Below are 15,704 nucleotides of genomic sequence, written 5' to 3' on the forward strand. Positions count from 1 at the left end.
CCCCACAGATCAGCAGCGAAAGGCTCCCAGTCTACACTGGGCAGTACTGGCCCTGGAGAACAGGCTCCGCTGAGTATCTGCAGCTACGACGAACCACTCGACGTGACAGAGGTGGATAGAAGACATCTGTGCTGGAAGACTCCTCGATCTTCCAGGACTCCTCAGCTCTCTCCTGCTTGCACCTTCCACCTCTGTATCCCTACTAAATGAGAGTAACAGCGGTGCTTTTCCCGGGGGGAGCTGCAGAGCAGTCTCCTAAAGACGGGGGATTCTCAGTCTGGTACCAAAAGCCAGATCTCGCTCAGAAAACGGCCTGCCTGGTCCATACGGCTTGCCTTGCAGGGACAGGAGAGCAGATGTGCTGGTGAGTCACAGAATCACAGAATGTTTGGGGTTGGAAGGGACCTCTGTGGGTCACCCAGTCCAACCCCCTGCCGAAGCAGGGTCACCTACAGCAGGCTGCACAGGACCTTGTCCAGGCGGGGCTTGAATATCTCCAGAGAAGGAGACTCCACAACCTCCCTGGGCAGCCTGTTCCAGTGCTCCGTCACCCTCAGAGGGAAGAAGTTCTTCCTCATGTTCAGATGGAACTTCCTCTGCTTCAGTTTGTGCCCGTTGCCCCTTGTCCTGTCACTGGGCACCACTGAAAAGAGTCTGGCCCCGTCCTCCTGACACCCACCCTGCAGATGTTTATAAGCATTTATTAGGTCCCCTCGCAGCCTTCTCTTCTCCAGGCTGAACAAGCCCAGCTCCCTCAGCCTTTCCTCGTAGGAGAGATGCTCCAGTCCCCTCACCATCCTTGCAGCCCTCCGCTGGACTCTCTCCAGTAGCTCCTCATCTTTCTTGAACTGGGGAGGCCAGAATTGGATGCAGGACTCCAGATGGGGCCTCACTAGGGCAGTGTAGAGGGGAAGGAAAGGACCCATCGCACATATCTCCTTCCAAAGCAAACGCGGTTCCGGGCTAACACCTGCAGCCAGCTCCCAGCTTCAACTGTTTGGACAGATTTGCTCGTCAATAGCCTGCACCCCTCAAGGGGGTTTTGGAGGTGCACAGGCTGCACGTGAGGAAATTTCCCCAGCAAAACACAGGTATGGATGCAGGCTGCTGCGTCTGCTCTCCATCCGCGGCCCCTGGCTCCTTGCCTGCACCGCTGAACAAATGGAGCTGGCAGAAGCAGCAGAGAGGGGCAAGGGAGGCCGGGGCATGGAGAGTGGGGACATCTCGGGGTGGGAAAACGGGAAGCAAATCTGGCCTGAAAAAGGCTTTTTACGTTATCATGTGTGGGTTAAGATGAATGGCAACGGCAAAACATGAAAACGTTGCCTTTACGAAATCGTGCCATGGTGTTCATGTGAACGCTGAGCGTTTTGATTGCCCCAAACCCTCCCCAAACACGCTCACCACCACCCAGAAGGACGAGGGGAGCTCCAACACAGCTCTCCCTCTTCCAGAATAGACAGGTCCCACCAAAAGACTAACAAATCCTCACCTGGAGAGCCAAGGCAGGCGAGGGCAGGGAGGGAGCTGCACACCGGGACAGCCAGAGCTGCCCCCTTCGTTTTTCCTCCCACTTTTATTTGCCGCCTCCTTTTTCTGATCACCAAAATACGCAAGCTACCCTACGCACAAGGTAGACTTAAAAGAAGTTACAGTATCTGACAACACATCTGCAGCTCTCTGGGAACACCACAGAGACGTTCCAGTTGCTTTATATCATAAAGCACGCACAAAGAGCCGTAGAAACACACACAGGCTCCCATCTAGCTCCACATAAATGCAGACAGTGCCATAAAAACATTTCTCCTTTCACTTCATTTTGTGTGATCTGCTTTGTGGGGACGTTGTAGAGGCAGCAGCGCTGTCTCCCTTCTCCTGCATCTCCCATCTATGCATCTCCTTGTTTTTAAGGACAAAAAGCTGCTTTCAGAAGCAAACAGACTAATGCCTAATGCCTAGAAAGGAGCCTACAAGAGGAGAGTGGCCACAAGGACAGAAACCATCTTGCACCCAAAGACGTTCGGGGGTATGACGCCAATGAAAGGGTTTTCATCCGCATCAGTTGTTTCAGGAGGCAGGACTCTCCCCTGGTACCAAACCCAGCCCCGCCAGAAGTCTTTTCCTCACCCTCCACCAGAGGCTGACGAGGCTCTATGTCCCTCCCAATAATTCCTCCCACATCTCTGTCTTGACTTCTCCAAAGACAGATGTTTCCAGCAGCACCGCAACGGACACAACCGACCTGACCTTGGAGACACAGTCAGACTTCGCGCTGTTGCTTGGATGAAATAAATACTTCTTTGTGGTAGGGTTAAAACCTGCCAAATTTCCAACTTCAGCTCCCCGCAAGGAGGACGTACCATCAGGCATGGTGTCTACCCCAAAGAGCTCCTCACCTAACCATACTGGCCAGAGAAGGGCAATGGAGAGAAGGACCGGGCCAGACCTCCATGATCCCAGCTGTCCCAGCACAGCTCACCCGTTGACACCTAGCAAAGCCATCCCAGCCCCTGAAGCTTCCCCATCCTGCCGGGGCCATTGGCAAAGATCCGTGGTCTGAAGTTGTATGGAAAATCGCAGAGCCTTCCCTCCCCCTGCCCCCCCCCCCCCCCCCCCATGTTCAATAATCCTGTTAAACTGAACCCTGGCTGGATTAATCTCTTTCCCCAGACAAATGGGCGATTATTCAGGCGTCACACTGGGATTTTTAGGGTTTGTGTGTGTTGCTACTGATCTTCTCTTGGCTTCTTTTGTAAATGGCTTTTACCACTCCCCCGACAGCACGCACGATTCAATCCGGTCTCTCCATTAACATTTCAGATACAAATACCTGTTCCCCAGAGCTACCCGCAACACATATCAGCAGAGCTTTGGGGACTCCTTCCCTACTTCACCACCAGTTCGGTGGCCAGAAAAAACTTACAGCTACTCATATGTGTCCTTAAAGTCCCCTCCTCTCTGAAGCTTGCTGAGACAAGCTCTGCAAATACTCAACACACACACAGCCTAAGGCCAGACATCAACCTTCATCCATCCAGAAATCAACCTCCTAACTGAGCCCGGCAAATCAATCCCGTGCCTTGGGGTAGCCTTGGATAAGGAAGATCCTACTGAAGTCAACTGAATTCGGCACCCAAACACCTGGGTGTAAACCTGCAACCAGGAGCCACTCAGGTAGGAACACCAGGTGGCTGTTGTACCTCCTGCCCAGAAGAATAAATGGAGACCCACTACGAAAAGCAACTTGAAGGAAAGCCAAAGTGACCTCAAAGACAGTGCTCAAGTTTTTTGCCTGAATAAGAGGAGCCGACCAGCTGCCATGCCAGGGAACTGGCCCTGGGTCCCATGTGGCCACGGTTCCAGCAAGGTTGGTCTCCGTTTTTTCAACAATCAAAGGAAGGATTTGGGATCAGGACACGTGGTCCCTACTTTGCATGAAGAAATGTAACCACAGGGTTCCTTTACGCCCTGGAGCATCTCTACAACAGCCTCCACCTGCCAGGCCAACAGCTCAGACTCCCATCATTCCACTTTCGCACTCCTATATATGCGACTATGAGTGTGCATATACAGATATACGCATACACAAACGTGTATTTTTGTAAATAGTGTGGAACTAGGCAGCACTGAAACACCTGTTTATTCTTTGAAAAGAATCGGCTTTCAAGGCTGTTCGCTCCCAGGCCCAAATAATGCCATCACATAAAAGCCAACAAGCCCTTTTGCACTGCCCAGATGTTTTCCCTGCATGTCCTCAGCTATATTTCTCTACTTCAGTGACTACAATAAGTTCAAACTAATTTATACCAGGGCTAGCCCTGCCAAGGCGAGCTGGCGAGGAGGAGCCAGCTGGACCGTGGAGCTCCAGGACTGCTTCCCAAGCCCCAGCCTGCTCTGCCTGCCCAAGCCCAGCAAAGGCGCAGGCATGCGAAGGAGCACGCCGTCCCCGTGAGCTAGCAAAGAGAAGGGGAAGAAACCAGAAGATATCTCGTCTCTGCAGCTGGAAGGAAGAGCTCGCTGGTACTTGCTGTACTGCCAAGCTTCCGTTTCAGTGGGATACTCACAGTTTTGGTCATTTTCTCCTCCACAGCACCAGGAGTCTTGGGAGAAATGAGACTCGCAGCATTTGGTATCAGAAAAGGAAGCACAGCAACGCTGATCCCTCAAGAAAGAGCAAGCCTCCAGAGCAAGGTCTCCCCCATCGCTTAAGACACCCTTAGAATCTACAGATCAGTATTTCCAACTCCTTCGCGGGGTCTGGTTGGTGGCCCTCGGGACACACCACGTGGCTTCCTGTCACTGCTAGGGACAGATAGCGCTCTGCCAGTTCCTGCCCGCATCACGTCAGCCCAGATCGGGGAGCGGGGATGGCAGCAGAGGACCAGTGAGCTCAGCGCCCAGCCGGAGGGGCAACGATCCTCAGGAGAGACCTGGAGCACCGGAGGAAACGGATGCTCTGCAACTCCGAAGAAATCCTTCCCACTGCCTTTGCAGCGAAGGACAGTCCACGGCGCCAAACGGACCAAAAAGCCACAAAATCCACTCACCCCCAGCCTCCCTCCCCTAATCCAGACAGAGAGAACCCAGGCAAAATTCCCATTAACCAGCTAACGCGTATCGCAGTGTTTCCCAGCCAGGGCTCCTCCTGGCTAAATAATAGTCTTTATCCCCCAATTTCCCTTCATCATTTGTCATCTTCTTTCAAATCAACTCAGTATTTCCTGAATCCTCAAGTACCAACAGGCTTGGAAGAAAAAAAAAATCCCAAGGAGGAAAGTGCTTATTGACTCCCTAGAAAACTGGTTAATGCTTCCCACCCCTGTCTCTTCTCTCAGACTTCCCCCTTTCCACCCTGGGCGTCCAAATGCTTCCCGGACAGCCACGGATCGGCTCAGATGTGCCGGCCTCCGGGAGGAAACCCAGCAAGCAAGCAGACAGATGGATCACAGGGCTGCGCAGAAAGAAGCACAGAGCACCGGGATCCCCAGCAGACGCGTCTCCTATTCCCCCATCCCACCCCGAACCAGCCCAGCATCCCCAGGCCAAACCCAGCCCCGCACCAAGCGGTGCCCGGACCTTTCCCAAAGGAGAAGAACAGGGAAGCAGCTAGGGATCATGATGCTGGCGCATCCTCCGCGCAGGACATGCAGCACACATCCCTCCCTATGCCAGCAGCCAACACGAACGGGCAGGGACGTGAGTTTCTGCAGCAAAAATGGGTCTGCGAGGGCACCGAGGTGAGGGGCTGTGCTGAGGGCTTGCCAGGTGTATATGGAAACAGGGACAAGAAAACAGCACAGCAGCGTTTCCCTGCGCAGGCACCCGTGGGCACAGGGGCAGGAGGGACGGCGTGGGTGACCGGGGCATGGCCACGGGGCTGAGGGTAACCCCACCCGCACCTCCGTCGCAGATGGAGACGCCAGCTCCCGCAGAAGGCGACCCGACCCACGCCATCGCCCAGATGCGGCCACGCTCCTCGCCGGGGCCCATCCTGCAGTCTCCAAAGCAAAGCAGAAAGAAAATGTTGGGTTTTTTTTCCCAAGGCTTTTCACCCCTTTGGGTTCTCCTCCCTCCCTTTGCTTTCTAATGCACCACCGCATCCCCAGATAAATTCTGTAAGGGCAATTCAGGGGCAACACGGAAGCAAAGCAGAACGGCTGCAGAGTAGGCAATTAATGAAACAAAAAATCCAAAAATAAAATAAAAAATAAGGAAAGACGGTTTTTAAAAACAAGGAAAGAGGGTCTTTAAAAACAAGGAAAGAGGGTTTTTAAAAAAAGACAGGACTTGGGGAAAAAGCAACAGCAGCACAAGGAAAGGAGAAGGCGGGGAGGGGGGGAATTCCTCTGGAAATCATTAATACTCCAGGAACCTTCAGGACTGAACCTGAATACAGACACTTAAGCTCTCAGCTCTGCCATTAACGCTAGGGCCTAAATTATTGATCTTTTGCCTTTATCAGCATAACAGTCACGTCCTGGTATCAAGATCTAACTACACTGCAGTCCCTGTGCTGCAGCCACTGAAATAATTAGGAGAAATTCTCATTAAAGGAGAGTGAAAGGTTCAGAGATGGAGACAGAGAAAAGGGTCTGGGAGGGTGTTTAATGTCTTCCACGGGGTCGAGAGAGCGCTCTGATCAAATCCCCGCGCGGGGCCGGGGGATGACAGCTCATCAAAAGGAGAAGTCCAAAGCCCGGGCTGGGCTGTGCCGTGCCGGCGCCCGCCCGCAGCCACCGCCACACGCCGGCAAGAGGGGGAATAAAGGAAGGTAGGGGGGGAAATGCATGAAAAATAAATAAAAACGGGGAAAAAAAATAAATAATAATGGCTGCTGCGGGCTTGTTCGGAGTCTAAAAAATTCAGCCTGGGGAAAGCGAAGGGGAGCGGGGAGGGAAGGGAGCCGGAGGAGGAAGGAGCCCAGCCTGCTCCCCACGGCCACGGCTCTCGCTATCGATTTCACTGCGGACTGCGCCGCTCGGGACGCTGAGAGGAAACCGCCAAGCAAACAGGGAGAGCGGCCAAACCGAAGCGGAACCGCACGGGCGGGAGGGTGGAGGGAAGAAGCCAGGAGGGTGCAGGGGGGGGAAGCCCAGCCTGGTGGTGACACTGGTCCCAGCCCAACATGCCGTGAAAAACAGGGGAAAAAAAAAAAAAAGGAAAAAAAAAATATATATATAATAGGGAAAAATGCACCCCCCACCAGGCCGAAACCCCAGGAAACATTTCACAAAGGCCGGGGTGGGGGGGGGGAACCAACACCCAGCCTGGTGGGCAGTGGAGAGAAGTCGCTGGAGATTTTGGCGCAGCTGGGGAGGGGGCGATGGAAAGGTGAGGCGAGCGACAGACAGGGAGGGAGAGGAACAAGGACGAATGTACAAAGCCTGTCCCCTCCCCCCCGCGCACACAAAGTTTGCCTATATTTAATGTCAACGCGCTGTAATTTAAAAGAAAAATCCCATTTCACTCGGCTAATCAGAATGGTTAGAGAGACCATTACCACAAACACTGGGAACATCTGAAATTGATTATTTTTTACTTCGCGCAGTTAATGAAATCCTCCAGCGACCGCGGGCGAGCACGGCAGAGGGGTCCGCGCCCGGCGCCGGGGATGGGGCTGCCGGGGAGAGGAGCGGGGCTGCCGGAGCCCGGCTGGGCTCCCTGCCCACCATTTTGTAAAGGCTGGAGATATTTAGCATGGGCGGCGCATCCCGTAAGGAGCACCACATCATTAAATGTCTTGGGCTGGTGTGGCGGGGAAGAGAAATGCAGGATGTCACTGCCTGATAGGGAGAAGACTTGGAGGTTATTTATTAGCGGACACTTACCACAAACTGCATTTTCTCCATTTGCATTTGATATGCTGCAGCCAGCTTAGCACCGGGAAAAGGCAGGCGGGATGGAGGGGCCGGCTTCCTTGCTCCTCCCCTGCTCTCCCCTCCTGCCCGCCACCCAGCTCACCCCCTCAAGAGGCCCCCTGCCCCTTCCCAGTCCCACCAGAGCCACTTGTCTCTCTGCTTGGTGTGATCCACCCAAGCCAACTTTCCCAAAGCAGCCACGAGACTCGCTGCTGATGCTCTCTGTCAGCACGGTTCAAGCAAGCAAGCCTTGGGGTCCAGCCACCGAGCCCCAGGGTTCTGCTGAGGTCCCCAGAGCTCTACAGCGGCCCTTCGGCCACCGGCGCAGGACACGTCCCTTCCACAAGACCACCAAGGAGCCGGCAGGACGCTTGGACACTCAGCCCGTCGCGGCCGGGTACCGAATCCCTCCCGGGAGCATCAGGAGGGCATCCCAGAGCATCCCTGCCTCCGGTGCGGGGGGCCACTCTCCCCTCCATCCCGTGGCCGCAGCCTCTTCCCCACCTCGGAAAAGTGGCCGAGTGTAATTACGCAGAAAGCTCCTCTGGAGCTATATCAATAAGACAGACGTCTGTTGTATCATTCTCTCTCAGTAAGGCATTTCTTCTCCCCAATTGCTCATATAGAATCATAGCCTAATAGCATGCTATTAACATAATTGCCAACACAACTAGTGTTCCGTGTCTCACAGCCATTTGCTTATTTTGCCATAAAGAATATCAAAAAACGGCCCAGGAACGCGCAGCCGGGCCGTGCGGCCGAGGGGACCGGCCACGCGGCTTTGCCGGTGGTTTCGGGACCCGGTTGGCAGAGGAGCGGCACCGGTGGCCGGCCCCAGCCGCGGACCACGGCACCGACCGCACACGCCGACCGGGCTCCCGAGCAGACGCGTGCGAAGATCTAAACGGATTCTGCCAGGCGAAATGAAATTCCCATTATTTTTAATTAATCCTTAATTAAAATATATTACTCCGCAGATTCCGCAAATCTCTCTTAATATGCAAATGCGGCCCATTCAAGGATATTTACATATCATTAATTAAAACGGCACATTCTTTCAGTCTAACAAGCTGGGAGCCGTGGCTGTTGCCACACTGGCGAGAAAGCCAGGCCCGGCACTGCCAAATCATTCCGCGAGAAAGATGTTCGGTGTCACGGCAGGGCTGGGAGAGCGCAGGGCAGGGCTGGGGAAAGGAGACGGCTCTCGAGGCTCTCGCCTGTCACCAAGTGAGGAGATGAGGGTGGGAGGTCCCGGCCCACGGCAGAAGGGCGCCTCGCAGCCCGTCTGGAGCGGTGGATGGGGATGCACGGCGGCACGGCAGCACCCGGGGAAGAAAGAGGAGTTTCAGCAGCGGCAGGGGCACGGTCCAGGCTCTGGTCGCAGGGTCAGTGCTCACACACACACGACATTTGAGGTCAGCTGGTTCTCCATGGCCTCCACTGCCGGGGACACCGTGTTGTGCCACCAAGATCTGTCACCAGGGAGTACTCCTGCTGTCGCTGTCCTCCTCAAGCTCGGAGCGTGGAGATCTCCCTGCTTCAAAACTACGAGACACATCTGCAACTGGACTGTTGGTTCCCAGCACCAAATTCACTCTGGGCCACTACACGTTGAGCAAGACAAACCACCCCATCAGAAGGGTCAAACCCTACGAGACAAGCAGTGCTACAACAAGTTGAAAGCACAGAGGTGACAATGAGCTGGCTTGATGGAAGCAAGCTTTCTGTCCCCCAGCAATTCCCTCCTCCGTGGCCCTCCAAGACGAGTCTACACTTCCTTCCCCAAGCCGTAAGGGACAGGCTCCCGGGGCAGCATCACAAACACGGACACCAGCGCCCAGCGAGCTCTGCATCCGCGACTCTCACCCCACCGCCTGACCAGGACGGACACGTGTGAATCAAATCAGAGCATGAGACAGCCGAGAGGTTCATCACTGCTCCAGCACCGGTCTAACAGCCGCAGAGAAACCTGTTTTAGTTCTCTGGAGAGGCTTATCAGGTAACTGAGGCCGGGTACGCGTCAGGCACAACTCCATCACCCCAAAGAGCCATCAGTTTTGCAGACGCAATGACAACTCCTCGTTACTGCCAACTGACCTGCGCCTTCAGTCTCCGATGGGCTAGGGTCAACCGGAACACCAAGCACCCAAAACCCAGCTAGCAGCTCCTTCCCAGCAGAGGAAGGCCACCACCGACCAAATAGGCTCCGCCAGCGCCTGAAAGCCAAGGCTGGCCAGACCTCCACAGCGATGCACCAGAGCCTCATCTCCCATCACAACCTGGATACGCTGCTCCTATAAACCTGGAGGTTTGCAGCCTGCAGGACCGATTTCCATAAGAATGACAGCCCCGCTCTCATTGTCTCAGTACTGTCACTACCTTCTCCTAGAGAGAGCAGACAGCAGAAATGCAGCTAGCAGCTCCTCACGTGGGACTGACAGGTATTCTCAACAACAATTAATAAGTCTCTGTCCTTCTCCAGCACTCTTCATCAGAAGACTTCAAAGCGCTTGGATGAACTTGACTCCACTGCACTCTACAGCGGGAGCAAACGTGTACCAGCGTCTCTGCCCAGACGGGGAAACCAAGGCACGGTGCAGGGAGACCTGTCCCCTGCCACACAAGAAGCCGTCGCACAGAGCAGAACAAAAGCCACCCAGCTGGTGAGGGAACTTCTGCTGAACATCACCGAGTCTATCGCTCCCCGCTGCTGGGGTGTGGAAGGACGTCAGAGAAGGGGCACTTCTCTCTTGACTTGTCCCCTGTTGCTCCTTCCCCTGGCAGCTGCCACCAGGCTTTGGCAACGAGGGCAGCCCAGCCTGGCCCAACCCAGCCGCCCCGAAACCCCTGGAGATACCCGCATCGCACAGGTACTTGCCATGCAGCACCGTCATGCCTTCCCAATAAATGAGACTGTTCAGGTCACACGAGCCTTCCATCTCCCTGGTCTTCAGAGGTGGAGGAGACAGTCATGCTATTCCCAGCCAACTGAGAGGACACGACATGAACCACTCAAACCAAGATGACTTGGCTGCCTTCCAGTGCCTCCCGTGGTCAGGAAAAGCGACAATATCTCCATGTACCAGGCTGATACTCACACTGAGACCATTTCAGGCCACGCTCACTCCTTTTCGTTGCACAGGGAGTCGTTCGTTCTTCTAGCAGGCTGAGTCTTGAACCAGAGAGGCATCTCAGAGGCAATGCTCTCTTTTCTTTTCTCTTGCCTTTTTTCAGGACAGCGCAGGGAAAACATTTCTGCTTTATCACAGACTGCCCCTTCAGCAAGCTTTCACATCGCTTAACTCCTCTTCAGACCTTTAGTGCCATACTGGTCCAGCGTACTACTCCACCGAGGCCCACGCAAAACACGGCAGCTGGCAAGCCCAGTGCTGCCGCAGAGGCTTGTCCTGCCTCCACAGCACCTCTGGTCCCAAGTCCTTCTCAAGATGCTAGCGGGGCATTTGGGCTGGGCTCGAAACACCCGTTCAGCCCCTGTGCCAACACGCCAAGGATGTGGCCGATACACCAGGAGCCTTCCTCTTCTGCTGGCAGGCAGTTTGGGGGGGCACTTCCACCAACCCCCAGCACCACACCATGGCCTCGGGAGCAACGCAGGCCAGTGGCTTTCACCTGCTTTCCGGAAAAACCACAAAGCTCCCCAAAATCCCCCCCCAGCCCAGAGCACCGGGACACTGCATGGACAACACACCACCAAGTGGCTTATGAATTATGCCAATTAATACTCCCCCGGCATCTCTTGCGACGGAGAGGTGTCTGAAGCTTGGTGGTCTTGGCCCAGGGCCAGCCGAGGTGATTAAATCGTGCCTCCCTCCGCTCTCCCTCTGCGGTTCCAATTGCACGTGAAATCGCTCCTCACCTCCCGGCTGTGTCCCGCTTGCCCGCACAGGGCTCAGAGCCACCGCCGCAAGCCACAGCTCCAGGCCACGGCTCCACAGCCTCAGCAGGTCCTCTCCAACGGCCCCAGCGAGCTGCAAGGAGGAAAGGATGGCCACGTCTGGCTTCTCCCTCCTCTGAATCCTCTTCCTTTCACCCAAAATTTGCCGGTGTGGGTGGTGGAGCAGGTCTGGGGCCCCTGCTCTGCTTCCCAGGCTGGGGGACCAAGGCCCAGGTTCCCCAGGCCGGCAGCGATGCTGCTCCATCCCACGTAGACGGGGGAGCCCTGTCCCATGTCCCCACTCCTCGCCATGCGTTCCCCTCCCAGCAAACACGGCAAAGCCAAAACGAACGCCACAGACCGTGACGGCTTCACACCCAGTGTGGGCGGCAGGACAGGAGGTCACCGGAGGGACCCCAGGGCCACTCTGTCACCCAGGCTGGTGCTCCCCAGGCCAAATGCTCCCGGCAGCACCCACCAGCAGCTCCAAGATGTCAAACCTGAGGTGCAAAAGGGCTCCGGCTTCCCAGCATCCTAGAAAGGCTGGTTCCCAGCCGCCCTGGCTCCTGCTCTGCTCCTTTGTCCCCAGCAGATCCCAGGCACCTCTCGGGGGTTCGGCACAGCCTCCAGTCACCCCAGTTCGGGGGGACAGTGAGAACAGTCAGCGGCAGAGGGGGCTCTCCCTCCCCACCGCCAACGCACACTCCACCGTGGCACTAATCCCACATCAAGATGCTCACCACAGCTGAAACAGCCGACCTAACGAAAAAGCCCATCCAGGATGAGGTAACCATATCACAAAACTATTTTAAATCAATGAGAGCTAAGACAGATGGGGCAGGGGAGGTGCTGGGGACTGGCTCCTGTCACTCCGGGTGTCCTGCCACGGTCCAGCCACCTCCGAGGGCTGGACTGCCCGGGCAACCCCCACGTCAGGGGCTGGGCACACCAGGGGTGAGAAAAACTGCAGAAAAGTGAAACGTGGCCCAGAAGAGCATGGCCGTGGAGATGGCAGGGGACCATCGGCGTGGCTTTTGGTGCCCCAGCTCTCACGACGGCCGGCAGCTCGCTCCAAATTCACCAGCTCCCCGAGATGGGGGATGGCAGCTTTCACTTCAAACCACCTGCAAAACGCATTCCGGCTTGAGGGCACAACCCAGGAGGTAGAGTAGGAGCTGAGGAACAGCCACTGGGTTTTTAAAACGGCACTTTCACACCCACTGCTGTCTCCCACGCAGCCACACAGCGTGGACAAGACTGAGCAGGGGCAGAGGATGCCGAGATGTGCTCTGCAGCGGGGACAAAAAAAGTGGACATCCCTCCTCCTGCCCCAACAGAAGAGGACCCAGGGCCACAGACAAAGCCACCAACCTCCGGTGCGACAACATGTCCAGCCTCAAAGAGAAACCCCCAGCGGCAAAGGAAACAGCTTAAACTGAAAAATAGCTGGGAAAAGGGGAAACCCTAGCACCAGAGGAACCCCTACAACACACATCCTCCCCCTCCCCTCCTCCTCTTGCGCCTTGTTCTCTCTCTCCTTTCACCGGCCGGGTTTAATTTGACACCTTGAGCTTTGGTAACGAGGTGGGGAGAGAAGAGCCACAGCGGAATTCATTAGGCTGAGCACTGCAGGGCCCGCTCTCGGCGCGCTAATGACATCGGAGGATAGGGAAACGAGACAGCCGCCACGCCGGATGAAATAAACATGAGCACTGTCAGCCCTGACAGCAAAAGGGACAAAATAAGGCAGGTAGAGACCTTTCCCCAGCCGTGCAACGCAAAGCGACAGCTTCCAAAGCCCCCCGCCCGCGGATCCCCTCTGCTCGGGAAAGGGGAGGGTGGCCAAGAAGGGAATGGCACAGAAAAGCAGCGATTAAACCGCCCTTCCCATGACTAAACCACCCTTCCCCGGCACTCGCACTCCTTCGGTGCCCTTCCACCGCAGGAGGAACTCCTGCCAACTCCTTCCAGCCAGCCGGCACGATCCGAAACTCGGCACGGTTGCTCCCAGGGTGGGTGTTTTGGGGACGCTGTCTTTGTCAGGGGTGCACCTCACCCTCCCCCAGACAGCACAGGGAAGGGGGGAGCAGGGCGAGACAAGCATTGCACAGACCCCCAGCTCACCACGCCAGTGAACAGGCTGCAGAGGACCAAGCTCCGGTGTGCCACGCGGCTGATGCGCAGGCACAGGGGCACGTGTGCGGGCACAGACGGGCTCCCGGCGCACCACGGTGCTTCACAAACCCAGCACCACAGCCCTGGCACAACTTCTGCCAACACTCACCGGCTTCTGCGATTCTGGAAATACCCAGGCAGCCAGCGACACCTTACTTTGCTCACTTGCAGACCCTCATCCCAAGCCCATGAGTGCTCAGGTATGTCAGTCCCACCAAGACAGCAACGCTTAAAGGGCAATACGCAAGTCGCTAAGGGCAGGAAAACTGCACGCTCTAGGAGAAAACTATCCATCTACATCAGCTCACCAGTTTTGATGCCAGACAGGATGGTCCCAGCCTGCTTCCCCTACAAAATCTGGGCCTGCAGGACCATCAGGCGATGCTGAGGTCTTCCACTGTGTCTAAAACGCGAGAGGATGGTTGCAGGACTGCTGCCCACCAGCAAGGAGCCGGGGCTTGGCAGCCCAGCTCGGCCCCGGCACGGCACGGCCTCTGCCCCATCTCCAAAACCACTTCCAGCACCCTCCTCCCCCAGCTCCTAGTCCCTCACCTGAAGAGTACCTTCAGGAGGACGAGGCTCTTTGTTATTGCAGGGCTGCTCCGAGCTGCACAGGTGACAGGAGGGCTGGAGAAGCAGCCATCACTTGCAGTGGCTCAGGAAGAGCCACGTGGGCTTCGAGAAACCAGATCTCGGGGAAGCCAGGGCCACTGAACTGACCTGCCCAGCATCAATTCTGCCTGACGTCGGGGCTGAGCTCGGGGCCCAGCATGGCTCCCCGTCATGCCTCGCTCTACCCACCGCTTCTCCAATTCACCAGTCAGTGCAACAGCCAGGTCAGACTTTCCTTCAACACCTCTGATGCTCTGCGGGATGAAATACTTCTCAACCCAAGAGCAACTGGCACCACAAGCACGCTTCTACTTCCCTCCAAGACCCTGCCCTGCCCCATCCCTCCGATAAGGGAAGAGCCTTCTTCCCACACGCACCGACACACAGCACACGGGCTCACAGCTCGATGCCAGGTACATCGCTTGGGCTGGCAGATGCTCTCCTCCCAACAGGAATCCGAATTTTCTGCTTGGGTTTGGGGGCAAGTTTTTCTGGCTGGGCAAAGTTTCCAGAAGGCTCTTTACAGCATCTTCGCTCCAGTGCTTTTAGTGCTCCCAGTTGTTGGCTCTGCTCCCAGGACGCAGCAGTGTGCAGGAGGGAAGGGCACACGAGGGGAAAAAAGCAAACTTCTGGAGCAGAAACGCCCCGAGCGCTACTCCCGTATCGGAGGGCCCCCGGCCTGTACCCGAGCTGCACAACTCGCATGTACGCACCTGCCTCAGTTTCCCCACCTATTAAAACAGCCAAATCCTCATCCGGACCTTCTCTCCTCCGACTCTGAGCAGAGGATGGTGCTCACCAAGAGATGCACTCCCACACCTGCTGCATCCTCACCACCCTGGTTTCCACCCCAGCAAAGCACCCCACACGTCGATGGGAACGTGGGACCCATCATTTGGTTTAAATGACCCAGGGCTGTTTCCCAAAGTCCACTCAAAGGCCAGGAACGCTTCCAGGCTCTGCCGTTCACCCTCCACTCCACCCTCTGCTTTTATTCCCTCCCCCCTGCTCCCCCAAGCATCCCTTAAAAGCGAATGGCAATTGAGCTTCTAAGTCCCTATTCATCAAGGAAATTAATTCCTTATGCATAATTCATTTCTTTTGTCAACTTCCCCCTCCCCCCCCCCCCCCAGACGCTCCCGAATGCATCAGAAGTGGAAGCAGCAATGGGAGAACGAAACACAAGAGGCTGGGGGGGGGAGGAGATGGCCTTGCTATAAGCTGCCCAGCCTATGCCCTGCTCCAACCCGCGGCCTGCAAGATGTCCCACGAGATGTCTGAGGAGCAGGGAGGCCATCACAAAGTCCGAGCCACCAGTCAGCACTGAGTTTGCTGGTGGGACAGAGAAGACCTGCGCGTTGAAAATTCATGCTATGCCTGCGTTGCTGCCTCTGCCTGGAGGTAGTCAAGCTGAGGATGGTCTTGCAGCATCTCAAGTGGCAACTGAGAGCCCAAAGCGTGGTCCAGGGTTGGCATGGAGCAGGGGCACCAGGGTGCCCAGAAGACCAAAGATGGAGGGAGCTCGGAAGGCATGAAATCACAGCGCTCTGCTCCCTGAACCAAAGGGGGTGGCAGCCTTCAACCAGGCTTTCTGTCCTCCTCACCGCAGGCCATGACAGCCTTGCCCTGCGCCACACGGACATGTCCTTCAACAGCTGTCCTTC

The 15,704-nt window shown here is 56.1% G+C and overlaps 1 protein-coding gene across 2 annotated transcripts in view; it reads right to left on the bottom strand.

The window, feature by feature from the left end:
• The window catches only part of PBX1 (PBX homeobox 1), a 130,774-nt gene that overhangs the window by 67,653 nt on the left and 47,417 nt on the right, over positions 1 to 15,704 (bottom strand). The gene's annotated exons all lie outside the window — the stretch shown is intronic.

This window comes from Opisthocomus hoazin, chromosome 6 (genome assembly GCF_030867145.1).
Source record: "Opisthocomus hoazin isolate bOpiHoa1 chromosome 6, bOpiHoa1.hap1, whole genome shotgun sequence".
Taxonomy (NCBI): domain Eukaryota; kingdom Metazoa; phylum Chordata; class Aves; order Opisthocomiformes; family Opisthocomidae; genus Opisthocomus; species Opisthocomus hoazin.